This window comes from Sciurus carolinensis, chromosome 17 (assembly GCF_902686445.1).
Source record: "Sciurus carolinensis chromosome 17, mSciCar1.2, whole genome shotgun sequence".
Lineage (NCBI taxonomy): Eukaryota > Metazoa > Chordata > Mammalia > Rodentia > Sciuridae > Sciurus > Sciurus carolinensis.
In genome coordinates this window covers 9610198-9626768 of record NC_062229.1, presented here as the reverse complement: position 1 = coordinate 9626768, position 16571 = coordinate 9610198, and the positions used below count along the sequence as shown (strand labels likewise).

Here is a 16571-nt window from a genome sequence, read left to right as displayed (position 1 = left end):
GATCAAACACAGATTTACTCATCTCTACCAAACAACCTGGCAATATTTTCATAAATATAATGTACTCTTTTCTCTATATATAATATTGTGGACACTTGTAACTAAAGGAAGACGATGTAGAGACTGTAGATGAGATGAACCAAGCTGCATAAAACACAAAGCTCTGAGCCTGGCATTGCGGCAGCCTCAGTAATGCATCACAATGCTGTGTGTGCTGCTAGTTTCTTCCATAACTTAGGATCTCCTTTACCATCCTCTTGGATTGCTGAGGAAAGTTTGGGGGACCCTCTTTCTGCTAGAATGATGAGGTTCCTTTTGGAAGTAGAGCTCGTGGAGGTGGAAAGCAGAGTTTGAATTGGAAATTTACCCTTACCATAACCAAGAATATAAAAACCAGACCTCATAACTCAGTTTTTACACACTGATATGCTTCCATCTGGCCACCCAGAGTATCATATTTGTCCTGAAATGAAACAACATTTTTGACAGTCCTTCTCCAATCCAGTGTCTCCCTCAGAATTTACAGGGTTAGTTGCTTCTCAGTTGGCTCATGAACAAAGAATGAGGACCCAAAGCAACTCCCTAACCAGGTTTCTGTGAAGATTCAGAATTACTGCTCAAGACTGATAGGAACACAGGGTCAGGTAGGAGCTTCCTGCTGCAGACAACCCTGGGAGGAGGAGATGCAGGTATGGTGCCCCCTGAACTAGAACTACCAAACACAAGAGCTTGAGATATAGGCTGATTCATTTTAATAAACTTGGAAGCTCCATGCACAGAGCTCATAATTGGTCAAGTTGCTCTGTTATCCTAATCTCTAAGGAGGAAGAAAAAGAAGTAGAAAAAATGAATGTCTCCAAGGTTATGGTCTCTTTCTCTATTCAATGAAGCGCTGGGATATTGTTCACTCATTTCATTTCTTTTCCTTGTTTTGAAAGGCCCATTTGCATGTATTTCCATTTTTTCTGACAAAATATACAGGAAACAGCTTCCATTGTTACTTAGTTTATGTGCATAGTTCAGTAGTATCAATTACATTCACTTTGTTGTTTAACCATTACCATCATCCATTTCCAGAAAATTTTCATCTTGCCAAACTGAAAATTTATACCCATTTTCACAACTACCTATTTATTCTGATCTCAACCCTGGCAAATGCAACACTATTATAAAACATCATGAGCATACAGTGTACAAAGTAATGTAAACAGGGAGAAGGAATACATATGTTGAGGCTAGCTTTTGCTGATGTTTTTCTAGACTACGTTCTAACTAGATGCTGCAGGTCCTGAGATTGGACTGTTCTGCTCTGTGTCCTCAGGACTCGGCACAGGAATGAGCACAGCATACATCACTGAGGCCACTGCCCAATTCTGGAGTTGCCGGGGAATGGGATTTGGCTGAACCTAAGTGTACTCCAAAACCTGTTCCATAAAATATGTAACACCTGAAAGTGAGACCACAGGTGGAGAATGCTTTTTATTCCCAACGCTTGATTGTACTCTCAGAATGGAGAAACAATTTTATAGAACAGAAAATGATTCCTGAGATAGGAAGAAATCCAGATATGACACCAACGATATGCATGACTGTTCCAAGTGCATGGTGCATGCCTGTAATCCAGCAGCTCAGGAGGCTGAGGCAGGAGTATTGCAAGTTCAAAGGCAGCCTCAGAAACTTACCAAGGTCCTAAACAACTTAGTAAGACCCTGTCTCAAAATAAGAAATATAAAGAGCTGAGGGTGTAGCTCAGTGGTTAAGCATCCCTGATTCAATTCCTGGTTAAAAACAACAACAACAACAACAACAACAAAAAATGATTATGTTAGTGCTGATGGTATCAGAAGAGGAAAGATTTAAAAGTTGAGAAAAGTGACAAAAGAATGAGAAATTTCAACAACCTTGAAGTCTTTCAATTATAAGGCACTCAAATTGTGCAGTTGGGATTCCAAAAGATGACCAGAAGAATATCAAAACTAAGACACAGAGACTGCTGTTCATGATGACTGACTATTTCAGGGGGTGACAGATGACACAATCCATTCTTAGGCCATTACAGACAGAAGCAGTTCCACCACAATTCCAAAAATTAGAAGAAAAGACATATGTATCAGGCAGATCACATAGGAGATGACTACTGTGAGTTTGGATGTCCACAGTGATGTTTGGGATGGTGGTGGAGGTGAAGCAGATGACAGCCAAAGACAGGTTGGAAAGGAAGAAGTACATGGGGGTGTGGAGGTGGGGGTCAGAGCTGACAGCCAGGTGATGAGCAGGTTCCCAAGCACTGTGACCAGGTACATGGACAGGAACAGGCCAAAGAAGATGGGCTGCAGGTCTGGATCCTCTGAGAGTTCCAGGAGGTGGAACTCTGGGACACATGTGTTTTGTGCTTCTATTTTACTTGGACATTGTTTTTTGTTTGTTTGTTTGTTTGTTTGCACTGGGGATTGAATCAAGGGGTTCTTAACCACTGAGACACATCCCTGGCACTTTTTCTTTATTTTTTTGAGACAAGGTCTTACTGAGTTGCTTGGGGCCTCACTGATACATAGTAGGGGTGGGAGTAGGGGGTAAGAGAAGAATGGAGGAACTTTAGATTATGTAGAGGGAAATGAAAGGGAGGAGGTGCAGGGGTATAAAAGATGATGGAATGGGACATCACTACCCTATGTCCATGTATGATTACACGAATGGTAAGAATCTACATTGTGCACAATCATAGAAATGAAATTTTGTACCCCATTTGTGTACAATGAGTCAAAATGCAGTCTGTAAAAATGAATTAAATTAAAAAATTAAAAAATTGCTGAAGCTGGCTTTGCACTTGTGATCCTCCTGCCTCAACTTCCTGAGCTGCTGGGATTATAGGTGTGTAACACAGTAATCAACAAGAAAGAACATCTTTCCAAATAAAATAAGTTAAGAAGTAGATAAATTTTACTCTAAGACAATGGGAGAAATTCCTTTTACTTAGAGTATTTGGAATCCAATGTAAGAGCTAGGACTGCATGATCTGTACACATATGTGCCAGTTATACCCCAAGGGTTTCATCATTTTTGGATTTTATGTTTTTTGTTTGAAGATAAAGGTCCTTGCTCAAATTCTGTCCTTTATAAATCATTTAATATAACTGTTATACTTGGCCTTATAGATTTTGAATTTTGATTAATACGGTTTGGTTAAAGCCACATACTCATGCGGCACCACTGACAATATATGTGTTATTAGTGTACGCTGCTCCAGTAAATTATTAAAATTAGTGAAATGTGCCTGGTGTGGTGGTGCATGCCTGTAATCTCAGGAGGCTGAGACAGAAGGATCTCAAGTTCATATTCAGCTGCAGCAACTTAGCAGGGCCCTAGGCAGCTTAGCAAGACCCTGTCTCAAAATAAAAGTAAAAAGGGCTGGGGGTGTGGCTCAGTGGTTGAGTACCCCTGGGTTCAATCCTTGGTATCAAAAAAACAAACAAAAAAAATCAGTTAAATGATAACAAACACTTTACAATTTTATATTGTACCCATGAGTATTTTTATCATCAATCTCCATACAATCTCAGTAAAATATCTGGCCTATCAGACACATTTTTTTCTTCTGTTTCTTTCTCTGTTTTCTTTTTTGTCATTCTGTATTCATTGATATGTGTTCATGGACCTGTTCATGATGTGTGATTGTTTTTCTCATCATAAACTCTGGTTGGTGGTTGGTGAGTTTAGCACCATCCAAAGGATACCAAAGCACAGGTTTTAATCTCTCATCTTCTAATGCTTAGTTAATAAATTTGCAAGTGAAACCTGCCTGGTACATGGATTGTACTTTATAATTCTCTTGCTTTAGCTAATGAATAGTTACTTGGGTTCATTTATGCTATTTAAAAACTAATTTAATTGGAAAGAGTCACTTCTGATCACTGGATATTTCAATTGAATGGTGTGAAGATTAAACTAAGAAGAATAATGTAAAAATTGCATTTTTGCTCCTCATTTTATGCATTCTTCACATATTTTTCCACTAGGGGGCACGCACTCCCCGTGGGTAATCTTTCTTTCCTGTGGAGCTATTTTCTTCTAGAAATCAACTCAGAAGACAATGCTGTTTCAGATACTAGCAACCTGCACTAATGTCACAGAAATAATTATACATAGAGTTTTCCTGTAAAATTATAATAATGAAAATAAAAATAACAATGTGGGAACTTATAATATAGGGAAGACTGTGCACATGAAATGAAACATGCCACATAGAACACAGAGCTCAGAGACTGGCAGTTAGGAAGCCCTCAACAATGGCACAGGATGTGAGGTTGCTATCCTATTCCTCCTCCTCCTCCCCCAGCTCCTCCTCCTCATCACCACCACCCATGTGTTTGGAGTTCTTTGAAACAGTTTTCATAGACCTAACTTCTGCTCTTGTGAGTGAGACATCCATGGGAACTTGAATTCACACTGTCAGTGGAAAACAAAGTTTTGAACATTATGTTTGGGACCACCCCCCAAAAAGGGAAGCCAGCTTCACAGCTTCCATACCTGAAATTTGCACACTATTGTTCTCAACTGTCACATTTCTTCTAATGATGGTAAGTAAGTGCTATGTCACTTCCTCCTCCCATCCTTGTCTTCATCAGCACATAGGTGGTTATCCAGAGTGTCTGCTGAGTCATTCCCAAGGCCTGAAGGTATGATGAGCCTTCCCTGCTTGAAGCAATTCAAAGCTCTGACTTGACACTTAGTATTGATATGAATGCAGTAACAGGAGTGTCCTGGTTTAGAACCTATACTCTAAGAAAAGATGAAAAAAAAAAAAAAAGATTAGACTGTCTTGCTGTGCAACCTCCACAGGGAGCTTTTAATGTCCCTGTTCCTCAGGCTGTAGATGAAGGGGTTCAGCATAGGATTGACCACAGTGTACATCACTGAGGCCAATGCACCCTTTCTGGGAGCATGCGATACAGCTGTGCCAAGGTACTCTACAATGCCTGTCCCATAAAATAAGCAAACAACAGAGAGGTGAGACCCACAGGTAGAGAAGGCTTTGTACTTCCCCTTTGAGGATGGGATCCTCAGAATTGAGGAAACAATTTTATAGTAAGAGAAAAGGATCCCTGAGATGGGAAGAAAGCCAAATATGCCACCTATAACATCAATGACTATGTTATTGGTAAAGGTATCAGAACAGGCAAGATTGAGGAGTTGAGAAGGGTCACAGAAGAAGTTAGCAATTTCCACATCCTTGAAGTAGGGTAAATTATAGTATAATCAAATTGTGTAGCAGAGAGTTGAAAGGCTAAATAATAAAGACACCAAAACTAAGAAGCCACAGAGATGAGGGTTCATAATGACTGGGTATCGCAGGGGGTGACAGATGGCCACAAACCGGTCATAGGCCATGACAGTCAGAAGCTTGTCATCCATACAGACCAACATGGCAAACAGAGACATCTGCGTCAGGAAGCCCATGTACGAGATGACTGTGCTCTGAGTCTGGATGTCCATGATCATCTTTGGGACTGTAGTGGAGATAAAACAGATGTCAGTGAAGGAGAGGTTGGAGAGGAAGAAGTACATGGGGGTGTGGAGGTGGGAGTCAGAGCTGACAGCCAGGATGATGAGCAGGTTCCCAAGCACTGTGACCAGGTACATGGACAGGAACAGTCCAAAGAGGACAAGTTGCAGGTCTGGATCCTCTGAAAGTCCAATGAGATGGAATTCTAAGACACGTGTTAGATTTGGTCCTTCTATATTACCTGGACACCTTTGGGAATAAAAACATTAGAAAAAGGAAACAATAAATAGTCATCCAGCTCAAGCAAGGTACTCATACTTGAATTCCATACACCTTCTGAAATATTTCCTGGGACAAATTGCATCTTCTCTGAACTCTCACATTATTGGTATCTGTGTTTCATAACCTTGTGTGCTCATTTTAAATGAGCAGTGCTAGAGACCAAGACATTACACGCAACAAGTCTATTATTGACAATTTTATGGGTATATATTGTTTATATGGAATTGTAGGTTTCATTGAGTTCTATTTGTGCATGCATTTAATAATTTAATCAGTTTTACTCCCTCATAGCTAATACCTCTTCCCTCTTCTTCTTCCCCAAGTTCCTACCTCTTCCTTAATGTCCTCCCTCCTATTTTGATGAGTACCTTGTTTGCTTCTTTCTCTCTAACTTCCATGTAGGAGAGAAAGCATGTGACACTCATCTTCCTGAGTCTGGCTTGTTTTGTACAGTCTACTTTTCTAATAAAAGAGAGGAACCAGCAGGCAAGTGGCTCTTGGTTTCACCCCCAGCACCATGAAAAATAATAAAAGAAGGGAGGAAAAAATAGTCTTTCCATATGAAAAGTATCATCATTAAAAGAAATCAAGAAGCTGTCAAGATAACTTATTTTAAGGCAAGGAAAATAATCCTGTCATTAAAATGACTACAAACACTATGTCAGAGAAATTCCTGTCTCCAGCTTTGCTGATCTTCCAATTTTGATGCATTCTTTAAATGCACATAATGATATAACATCACTTGGCACGAATGGTTAAAGAATAAATGTAATGAATAATGTAATGATAAGACTCACTTATGAAAATTTAAAAACTTTTGACATTATATTTTTGTTCAACCCTATGACATCTCAGAAAGGTATCTGAGAATGACAGCTTTATTTTTAAATTTTCTCTTGATAATCTATTTAACAATGGTCTGCTTATGCTGCTATATTGCTTTTATAATAATAAACTTTTATTTTCATTTGAAGACTTTAGCACCTAGCATATGACCCAAAATTCTAAATGGAATTTGCAAAGTTGTAACCTTCATATGCCTAGTTCATGGGTTTTCAAATTAGTCCTGCCTCATATGTGGATTGCACTTCTCCTACTTCAGCTGCATGAAGACAATTTTGGGACTTTATTTTGTTAGCTCACATTATAACTTCATGGGAAAAATTGAAGAATGAAAAGTACAGGAAATAAACACACTGTGAAAATTTTCTCATCTGTAAAATGTGGATAATAATTAACCATCTAAAGCTTAATTGTCCAAAAGGGCTTAAGAAGCATTTTAAATTGTGTAGACTTGTTCCATCTCAGTATCTCAGTGGATATCTTAGTATATATGTATCCTGAGCTTCACCCCAAGTTAAATCCATCATAGTGTCTACATGTGAAGTTCTTGGTGTTTTTTTTCCACACTAGTATTGAAAACCACTGACATAACATTTCCTGGCATTTAGAAAATATTTCATTAAAGATTCATGCTATTACAGCCAATAATACTCACTACAATCATTAAAACAAAACATTTAGTAATGTGTGCTTCAGATCTGAACTTCTGTGGAGAATTGAAACATGGCCCATGGAATTTGAATACTTTATGTCTACAGGATTTCATTCTCCTGCTCACCTGTTCCACAGTCAAATTCTGTCATGAATTTGGGGGGTAGATTTTCCCATAGATCTTTCCATTTCTATTTTGATATATGTATCTACAAAACAAAATTTTTATTAAAAACTTAACTAATGATGCCTTAAATCTCATCTATTCAGTATGTCACAGCACTTTTTTTGAGCTGGTTTACATTCACACATGATTTGACATACATTGGGTTCAAAATTTAACTGATGCAGAGTTACCTGAGGGACTTCATTTGTAAGTTTTTTTTTCTTTTTTTTTTAAATTTTGACAATACTTTTAAAATTCTTGTATTTCTTTCCCTCACATTAGTGAAATTTTCCATGCACTATTTGGGTAGAGAGAATTGTTCTTTGACTTTCAACAAATCATGTCTATTAGTTTAACTACTAATCACCTCCATTTGTTGCCCCAATAAAATTCTGTCATTACTGATATATTCCCTTTTTTTTAATGGACACCTTCAAAATATCCTTGTCAGGTGTCTATTAGCAATCCTCGCATAGCAAATCACTGAGAAATTTCATCTCCTAAGGAAACCATTTCCACTGGGCTCCAGTGAAGAAGACAGTGTCCTGGGATGGGAGAAAGGAAATCCACATTTTAGTCTTGAATCATTGATGGACCATACTATGCAGAATATGTGTCAATCTCTCCTCCTTTCTGAACTTGTACTCTTACTGATGGGGAGAATAATGGCAATCTCCATTCATGCATGGCTCATAAGGAAAGTTTGAATCTAAAAATATTTATCATTTTGGCTACTTTATCAAAGTACAGAATTCAAAGCTATGGGAATAACTAGCTGTTGAAGTATATCAGTGTTAACGATTACTGAACTCTGGATGATAGGAAGCTCTTACCTGGGTCTCAACTCAAGCTGTAAGTCTTAACCTGCCCCCTTCTTTATTTCTGATACCCAAGGAAGTCTGTGCTATGTTTTTGAATAATTGATCATGCAGATGTGGTTAAAAGGATTATAGGACCCACGTGTCCATGACATGGATACAAACAAGAGCTATTTTATCTGGTCTCCACTTCTGTGGAACATTACTTCTATGGAACATCACTAAAGTGCAAGAGTGCAGACAGGAAAGCACCAAGTGTGTTGAAGGTGCACTGATTGTGTCCAGGATTTGTGAACCAAGAAACAGTCTCCTCAATATTTATAAAGGTTTTTGTTTTTGAATCACCTTGTGTGCTTAGTAGTATAGAGGCTCTGGAGAATTACAAATAAATGATTTATTCCTCTCCAAATTGACAGCATATAGAAGTAGGAAAATGTCATTTCTGATTGATGGATAGTTTAGTTGAATGGTGTGATGCTCAAACTTACCATTATTATTAATAGTAATATCTGAACTGTTATTTTACCTTACCTATGTGTTCACCTCCTACCCACCACACAAAGAATCTCTATTTACTCCATCATCACTGCAGTTGTCTCAACTAGAAAGAACTTCAGATGACAATACTGAGCTTGTGACACTAAGAAGATGCACTATGTTTAAGAAAGAAACAGGAACCTAGCGGTGAAAATTTAATTCGTGTAGTCTCTGAATCTGATGCATTACAACTTTCATTGTTTCCCAACTATCTGACATTTGACATATAGAGGATTTAGCCACATAGAATTATGGGCACATTTTTAAGCTATTCCAGTTTCCTGAGTATGAATGATATAAAGTTCTGACTTCACCTGCCCTTGATATTATGTGACTGAGTAGAAGTTCGCAGGAGGATGTGGAGAGTTGCAGGATCTCCTGGACCAGGGCCAGAGTCCGGTCTGTGTTGAACCATTATTTTCTGCTCTTTTGTGGTCATTGCCCTTGGTCTGCCTGTGCTTCCCACAGTGGGTGGCTGGTGTCACCCTCAACTCTGTCCTGTGATTTAGCAGGAACCCACACAAGGAAGAACACTGTGAGCAAGGGGTCTCTTTCTTGAATGACAGGAAGTTAAAAATATTTGGATCATCAAGGGGACACCCTGCCAGAGTTTTCAAAGAAGGACACCTTGTGTCTACAATCTGACAGGTTAAAACATACCTCTCTCACTCCTACCTAAAAACATGGTATATCCTTCTTTGAATGTAAAATAGTAGCAACCTGGGCACTGATAACAAGATAAAAACCTGCAGATGCAGTAAGCTGTATAGTACACAGAATTCGGTGCCTGGTGTCTAGGGAACATTTCTCCAATGGTCATGATGTCTTAGTTACTGTCTTCCTCCTCCTCATTCCTATCACTCCCTTCCTAATCTTTTGGACTGTTTGTGGAACAGTGTGGGGGACCCAGTTTTCCTATCATGGAGATGGTGGTCAATCTAAGGGAAGTAGAGCCATTGAGGAGAAAAGAAAAAGCATTGGGTGAGATTTCTGGGGCTCTACCACCACCAAGAACACAAATTTCACAGTCCCCAGAGTTGAATTTTTCCACATGGGTGTCCTCTCCCCTGGCTATACAAACTCTTTGTTTGTCCTGATGGTGACGAAGCAGCATTTCCACAGTCCCTCCTCCACCCTTCATCTTCCTTAGTACTTACAGAAAAATGCTGGGTCTCTGCTGTGTCATAACCAGCAGCTGAGTATCCAATCGCTCTCTTCTGCCAAGTCTCTACTTAAGGCTCAGCCTCTATCCTCAGGATTGATATAAACACAGTGGCTGATAGACGCTTCCGGATTCAAACAACAATGGGAAGAAGAGCTATAGTCAGGGAGTCCACTGGATTGGAGCCACACACTGAAGACCCACAGGCACAGGCTGAGCATTAACTGTCAGAAGACCTTGGGGGCTCCACGCACAGAGCTCATAATTAGCCAAATTGGTTCATGTTCTCCAAATCTCTAAGGACTTCCTTACTTATCAGTAACAAAGAAAAGGAGTAAATGAATGTCCCTGAAGGCTATGGTCCCCTCTATTCAGCGGGAAACATGTGTGTAATATTCATTTATTTCAAGTCTTTTCATTAACATTTTTTAATTGTATGTATGAATGGGATTTGGTATGACATTTACAAACATTCACAAAGTGTGCAAGAATCCTTACCTAAACATCCTCCTTCTACACTCTCCTGCCCAAATAAACTCATGCTCCCCAAATCCTGATAATCACTACGTGCACACACACACACACAAAAAAAAAAAAAAAAAATATGTGTGTGTGTGTGTGTGTGTGTGTGTGTGTGTGTAAGAAAGCATTTTCCATAGACCCATCTGCACCCATTATGTCCCCCAGTGTGTCTGTGGGTGTATGTATGTGTGTGTGTGTATATATATATTCATATACATAGCACTCACAGATGTCTACCACTACAGCAAAAACAGAAAATTAACACAAAGACTGTGAATATCACACTACAAAGGTGTCTCAATCGCGATCACTGTAGGTCATTATAGAAAGCAAATCGAGATCACTCTAGGTCATTTTAGAATGCACTAAAAGGGTCCACACATAAGAATAGCAGAGAAATATATGCCAATGTGCATAAAACCCAATACAGAAATTTAAGGATTATGAAAAAAAATAAGATGGTGCCTATTAAAGTTAATAATTCCCCAGCAACTCATCCCCAACATATTGAAGTGGATGAAATTCCAGATGAGTAATTCAAAAGAATGATTATAAAAATCATCAATGAATTCCAAGAGAACACAGAAAAACAACTGAATGAATTAAGGAAGTCAGTACAGAATATGATTGAGAAAAATCAATGAGGAGATAGAGATATTGAAAAATAAATAAACACAAATCTTGGAAATGAAAGACACAATAAATCAAGTAAAATGTTCAGCTGGAAATCTCCCTAACAAAGTAGATCATGCTGAAGACAAAGTGGCCAGCCTTGAACATTCAGACAGTATCAAAGAAAAGAAAATACGTAACTGTGATCAGAATACACAAGAAATATGGTACAGCATTAAGAGATCAAATTTAAAAATCACTGGAATTCAGGAGGAGTGTTGGATGTAGCCTAATGAAATGGATAGCCTCTGCAGGGAAATAACAGTAAAATGTTCACACCTTTCAAATGAGAAGAACATCAAGAAACAAAAGGCACTCAGAACCCCAAATAGGTAAGATCCAAAAAGAATCTCCATGACACAGGACTACCTCCATTCTATGATTAAACATGATAGGAACTGCATATCTCAAAATACAAAAATATGGTCACCAAGGAGGCAGGATTTATAGCTATAGATGTTTATGTTGGTTTCCTTTGCCAACCTATATTTCAAATAGATTCCAGGACAGATTAGACTGTCCTGCTGTGAACCTCTTTAGGGCTTTTTTTAATGTTCCTGTTCCTCAGACTTTGGATTATGAAATTCAGCATAGGGGTGACAACTGTTTACATAACTGACTGCTACTTTATTTCTGGGAGAATGTGAGATACCTGAAGCAAGGTACACTTGAAAGTCTGTTCCATGCAAATAGTAAATGACCTGTGAGGTCCACAGAAGAGGAGGGTTTTATACTTTCCACCTGATGATGGTATTCTCAAAATGGAGAAAACTGTTTTATAGTAAGAGAAAAGAATCCCTAAGAGAGAAAGAAATCCAGAGTAGCAGCAGCATAAAAAGTCACAGTATTATTGGTAAACGTATCTGTATAGGTTAGATTAAGAAAGTGAGGTTAGTCAAAGCAGAAACTAGCAAGTTCTACAATCTTTAGGTGGGATATTGGAAGGAAATAAAATGACCCAGTAGAGAGTTTAAAAGGCTATCTGAAAACAACATTGACACTAAGAAGTCACAGAGGTGAAGGTTCACAATGACAGGGTGCTTGGGAGGATTACAGAAGCCTGTAGACAGGTCTTAGGCTATCACACTGAGAAGCAGCTTACGTATATCCAAGGAAAGATAAAGAGAGACCTCTGTGTCAGGCAGCAGAATTACATGTTCTGTTCTAAGATGGGGTGTGCACATTAACTCTGGAGCATGGGAGAGATGCAATAGATGTCAGCCAAGGATAGAAAGAAGATCATAGGTATGTGAAGGCAGAACTCTAATGTGACAGGCAGAGTGATGGAAACATTTCCAACCCCAGTGAGCAGGTACGTCCTCAGGAGTAATCTGAAAATGATAGACTGCAGTTCAAGACCTACTTAGAAACCATGGGAGTTTGAAGCACCTGTTAATTTTAATAAAGAAGTAGGGATAGAGAAAATCAGAGAAGTACCCAGCAGTCTCCATGTGTGCTTATCTGTGTATATGTGTGTGTGTTGGTCAGCTTTCTGTGGTCGGGATGAAGTATTGCAGAAACAATTTCATGGAGGGATCATTGATCTTGGTTTGCATTTTCAGAGGTTTCGTCCATGGTTGTTTTAGTCAGCTTTGCATCGCTATGACAAGAACAGTGCAGAGTAGGGGATGGTGAGTTTGGCTCATGGTTTCAGAGGTTCAGCTCATGGATGGCTGACTCCATAGCTATGGGCCAGGTGGCAGATGGGCATGGCAGAGGAAAACAGCTCAGAATCTGGCAACCAGGGAGTAGAGAAAGAACTCCACTCACCAGAGATAAAATATAAATGCTGAAGGCACACCCCCAGGGACCTCCAGCTACACCTTACCTGCCTATAGTTACCACCAAGTTAATCCATATCAGTGGATTAATCCACTGATTAGTTCAAAGCTCTCATAATCTAATCCTTTCATTTCTGAAAATTCTTGCAGTCTCGCTCATCAACTTTTGAGGGGCACCTCGTACCTAAACCATAACCACGATTCGTGGGATCTATTGTTTCTGGGATGGTGATGAGGCAGAGCATCATGGCAGAGAGATGATGGAAGGAAATTGGCTCAACTCAAGGATACCAGTAGCAAGCAAAGATAGACAGAGAAAAAGAGGCCAGCGAAGATGCACTTCAGGTTCATGCTGCCAGTGATGACTTACTCCCTCCAATAGGTCCCACTACTTTCTCTCTCTCTCTTTCTTCCCTCCTTCCTTCCTTCCTTCTTTCCTTTCTTTCTCTTTCTTTCTTTTCTTTCTTTCTTTTTTTAATTCTTTCTTTCTTTCTTTCTTTCTTTCTTTTTTCTTTTTCTCTTTCTCCCTCTCTCTCTTCCTTCCTTTCTTCCATCATCTGTCTATCATATCTATCACTGATCTATCTCATTGGTTTCACCGTGACTTTTTCACACATCCATGTGTCATGTATTGACCCTGTTCACCCTCCTTTCTATTTTCTCTCCTTTTCCTCTCTCTCTCTGCCTTTTCCTGACCCCATCCTTAGTCCCTCTTTTACCTTCAGGTCATATTCTTTATTGCTTTGTCATATGAAAGAAAACATGCAGTACTTGTCTTTCTGTGTATGACTCATTTTGCCTATCATGATGGCCTCTAGTTGCATACATTTTTCTGCAAAAGCTAAGATTTTTATTTTTCTTTATGGCTAAAACATGCTCCATTCATTGGTACATATTTATTTTGAGAAATATCTGTTTAAATAATTTGTCCATTTTTTTTGGATCACTTACTTTGTTGTGGTTGTTAAGATTTTGAGTCTTTTATATGCTCTGTATATGAATCCTCTGTCATATACATAGTTGTCAAAGATTTTCTACCCCTAAATGTTGCCTCTTCAGTTTTTTGTTTGATTCATTAGTTGTACAAAAGCTTTTTAATTTCATTGGTCAATTCTTGCTTTTGTTTCCTGAGTTACTAGAATTCTGTCCAGGAAATCATTACCTATGCCAATATTTTGTAGTGTATCATTTTGTCTTCTTCTAATAGTTTCAAAATTTCAAAAGTAGGGTTCGTTTTGTGGCTATCCAGTTCTTCCCAGTACCACTCCTTGAGAAGGCTGCCCTTTTCCTGGTGTATACTTTCAGAACATTTGTTGTTCTTCTATTTCTTTCTTCAGCAGTTTGCAATTTTCATTATAAATTCTTTTGTATCTGTAATAAGGCTTATTCATAGATATTGTAAGTTTTTGAGGTTATTGTGAATAGGATTGTTTTCCTTTCTCAGTGATTTTGTTATTGGTGTAGAGAAAAGCTACTATTTTTGTGAGGTGTTGTTGTACGCTGGCACTTTACTGAATTTCTCAGTTCAGAGAGTCTTTTGGTAGAGACTTTAAGATTTTCTACATATTGAACAACAGCAAACACATCAATTTTATCCCCCTCTTTCTTATTTGCCTTTTATTTAGGTCTTTTGTGGAATCACCCTTACTGAAATTTGTTTTAACATATTGAGTAGGAGCAGTGGCCGTGGATACCTCTGTCTTATTCTTGATCTTAGAAGGCATGCTTTCACTTTTTCCCACGTATGCTGGTTACTGGTTTATCAAGCACAGTCTTTATTATGTTTAGATCTGAACTTTCTATACCAGTTCATTCAGGGCTTTTGTCACAAAAGGAGATTGAATTCTATCAAAGGCTTCTCTCTGTCTGTAGAGATGACCATGTAATTTTTATTCTTCATTATTTATGTTCTGTATTATATATTTTGATTTGTGTATGTTGAAACATCCCTGGAGCGAAGCCAACTTGGTTTTGGTGTGTGATGAATGAAACAAATATCATAATTGTGCAAGGCAGAACCAGGACACCTAACTCCTGTCTCAGAATTCCATCTCAGATGGTCCAGAACTGCAGCCTTTGTGCCCTTTGGACTGTTCCTGTCCATGTATCTGGTCATAGGGCTTGGGGACCTGCAGACACTTTAGAATCTGCCCTAAAGAGCCCCTTGTATATCTTTCTCTCCAAACTGTCCCTGCCTGACCTCTAATTCATCTTCACCATGGTCCTAAATATGATTGTGGACATCCAAACTCAAAGTAGAGTCGTGACCTACATAGGCCTCCTGACATAGGTGGCTCTTCTTCTCATTTGTGTATGCATGCATCACGGTGACGACCTGTGGCCATCTGTCACCCCCGTTATCACCCAGCCATCATGAACTCTCATCTCATTCACTTCTTAACTTTTGTCTTTTTGGGTTAGTGTTTTGTAATTCTAGCTGAACAATTTGTTTGCCTTGAAATTTAACTATGCCAAGGATGCAAATATTTCTAGTATTTTATGTCAGTCTTTTGAAATTCTTAATCTCGCCTGGCCTGATGTCTTCCAAAATAACATGATTGTGTACTTTGGTTTTGCTATATTTGTTTTCTTATTTCCCGTTATGGAGATCCATTTACCTTACAATAAATTTACTTCTTCCATTATAATCATGTCACTAGGTGAAAATTGTAAAGATTTTTCGACCTGTGTATCTTACCTGTCAGCCTTTTGTTGATTTTATCAAATGAAATTTGTCATGTGTCTTAGTTCAGCTGTGTTGTATTTTCCCAGAAATGGTGCTGTGCCTTCTGTGATGTATACCACAATCACTCCTGTGCTGAATCCTTTCATCTACAACTGTGAAAGTAGAACATTGGAAATGGCCCAGGTAGGATTTACAGCAGCTCAGTCTAATGTGAGGAACTGTGGCATCCATTTCAAATATAGGTCTGTGAATCCTCCCTTTAGTCAAACTTGTAGGTAATTCAGCAACTTGTATTCATGGTCATGTTTCACCCAATGTTGGTTAGAAGTGTTGTTAGTAGAGTGAATCAGGAATTTTTTAAATGGGTACAAATTGTTAGTTTGGGAAGATGAAAATGTTCTGAAGATGCATGATGGTCACAGTGTCACAAAAACGTGAAGGCTGTTAATTTCACTGAAGTTTGTTTTTAATGTAGTTAAAACATTCATTTTTTTGTTATGTATCTATTACCTTAATAAAAATGTGGACATTAATTTTCTCTTTGTCTTCTTCCTGTATTAGTGTTAGGAAGTCCTCAGAGATTTGGGTCACATGAACCAATAGGGATAATTGTGAACTCTGGGCATTGTGCCTTCAAGTTTGAATAAAAGTCAAAACCTAGCCAACCCTCCTCCAGTCCTTCAGTTTGATGGTTCTAGCATAGTGCACTCCACCCCTGTTCATGCATCTGGAAGCTGCATCAGGAAGCTTCTGTCTGACACTGTCTTCTAATTAGTCCTGAAGATGACCTGAGTATATGCTGGTTACCAGACAAATGAGGGTCTTTGGATTTACACTCCTTGGTGATGACCCACCAGAGAAGCAGCACAACCCGGTAAGTACAGAGGGAGCCTGTGTATGAGAAGGACTCTTGGACATATTTTTTAATCATTATAAGCACAAACATGA

At 38.7% G+C, this 16571-nt stretch overlaps 1 pseudogene; it reads right to left on the bottom strand.

Annotated features, from left to right (window-relative positions):
* Window positions 1-4809: 4809 nt before the first annotated feature.
* LOC124968381 (olfactory receptor 7E24-like) lies at window positions 4810-5640 on the bottom strand (annotated as a pseudogene).
* Between the last annotated feature and the right edge of the window lie 10931 nt (window positions 5641-16571).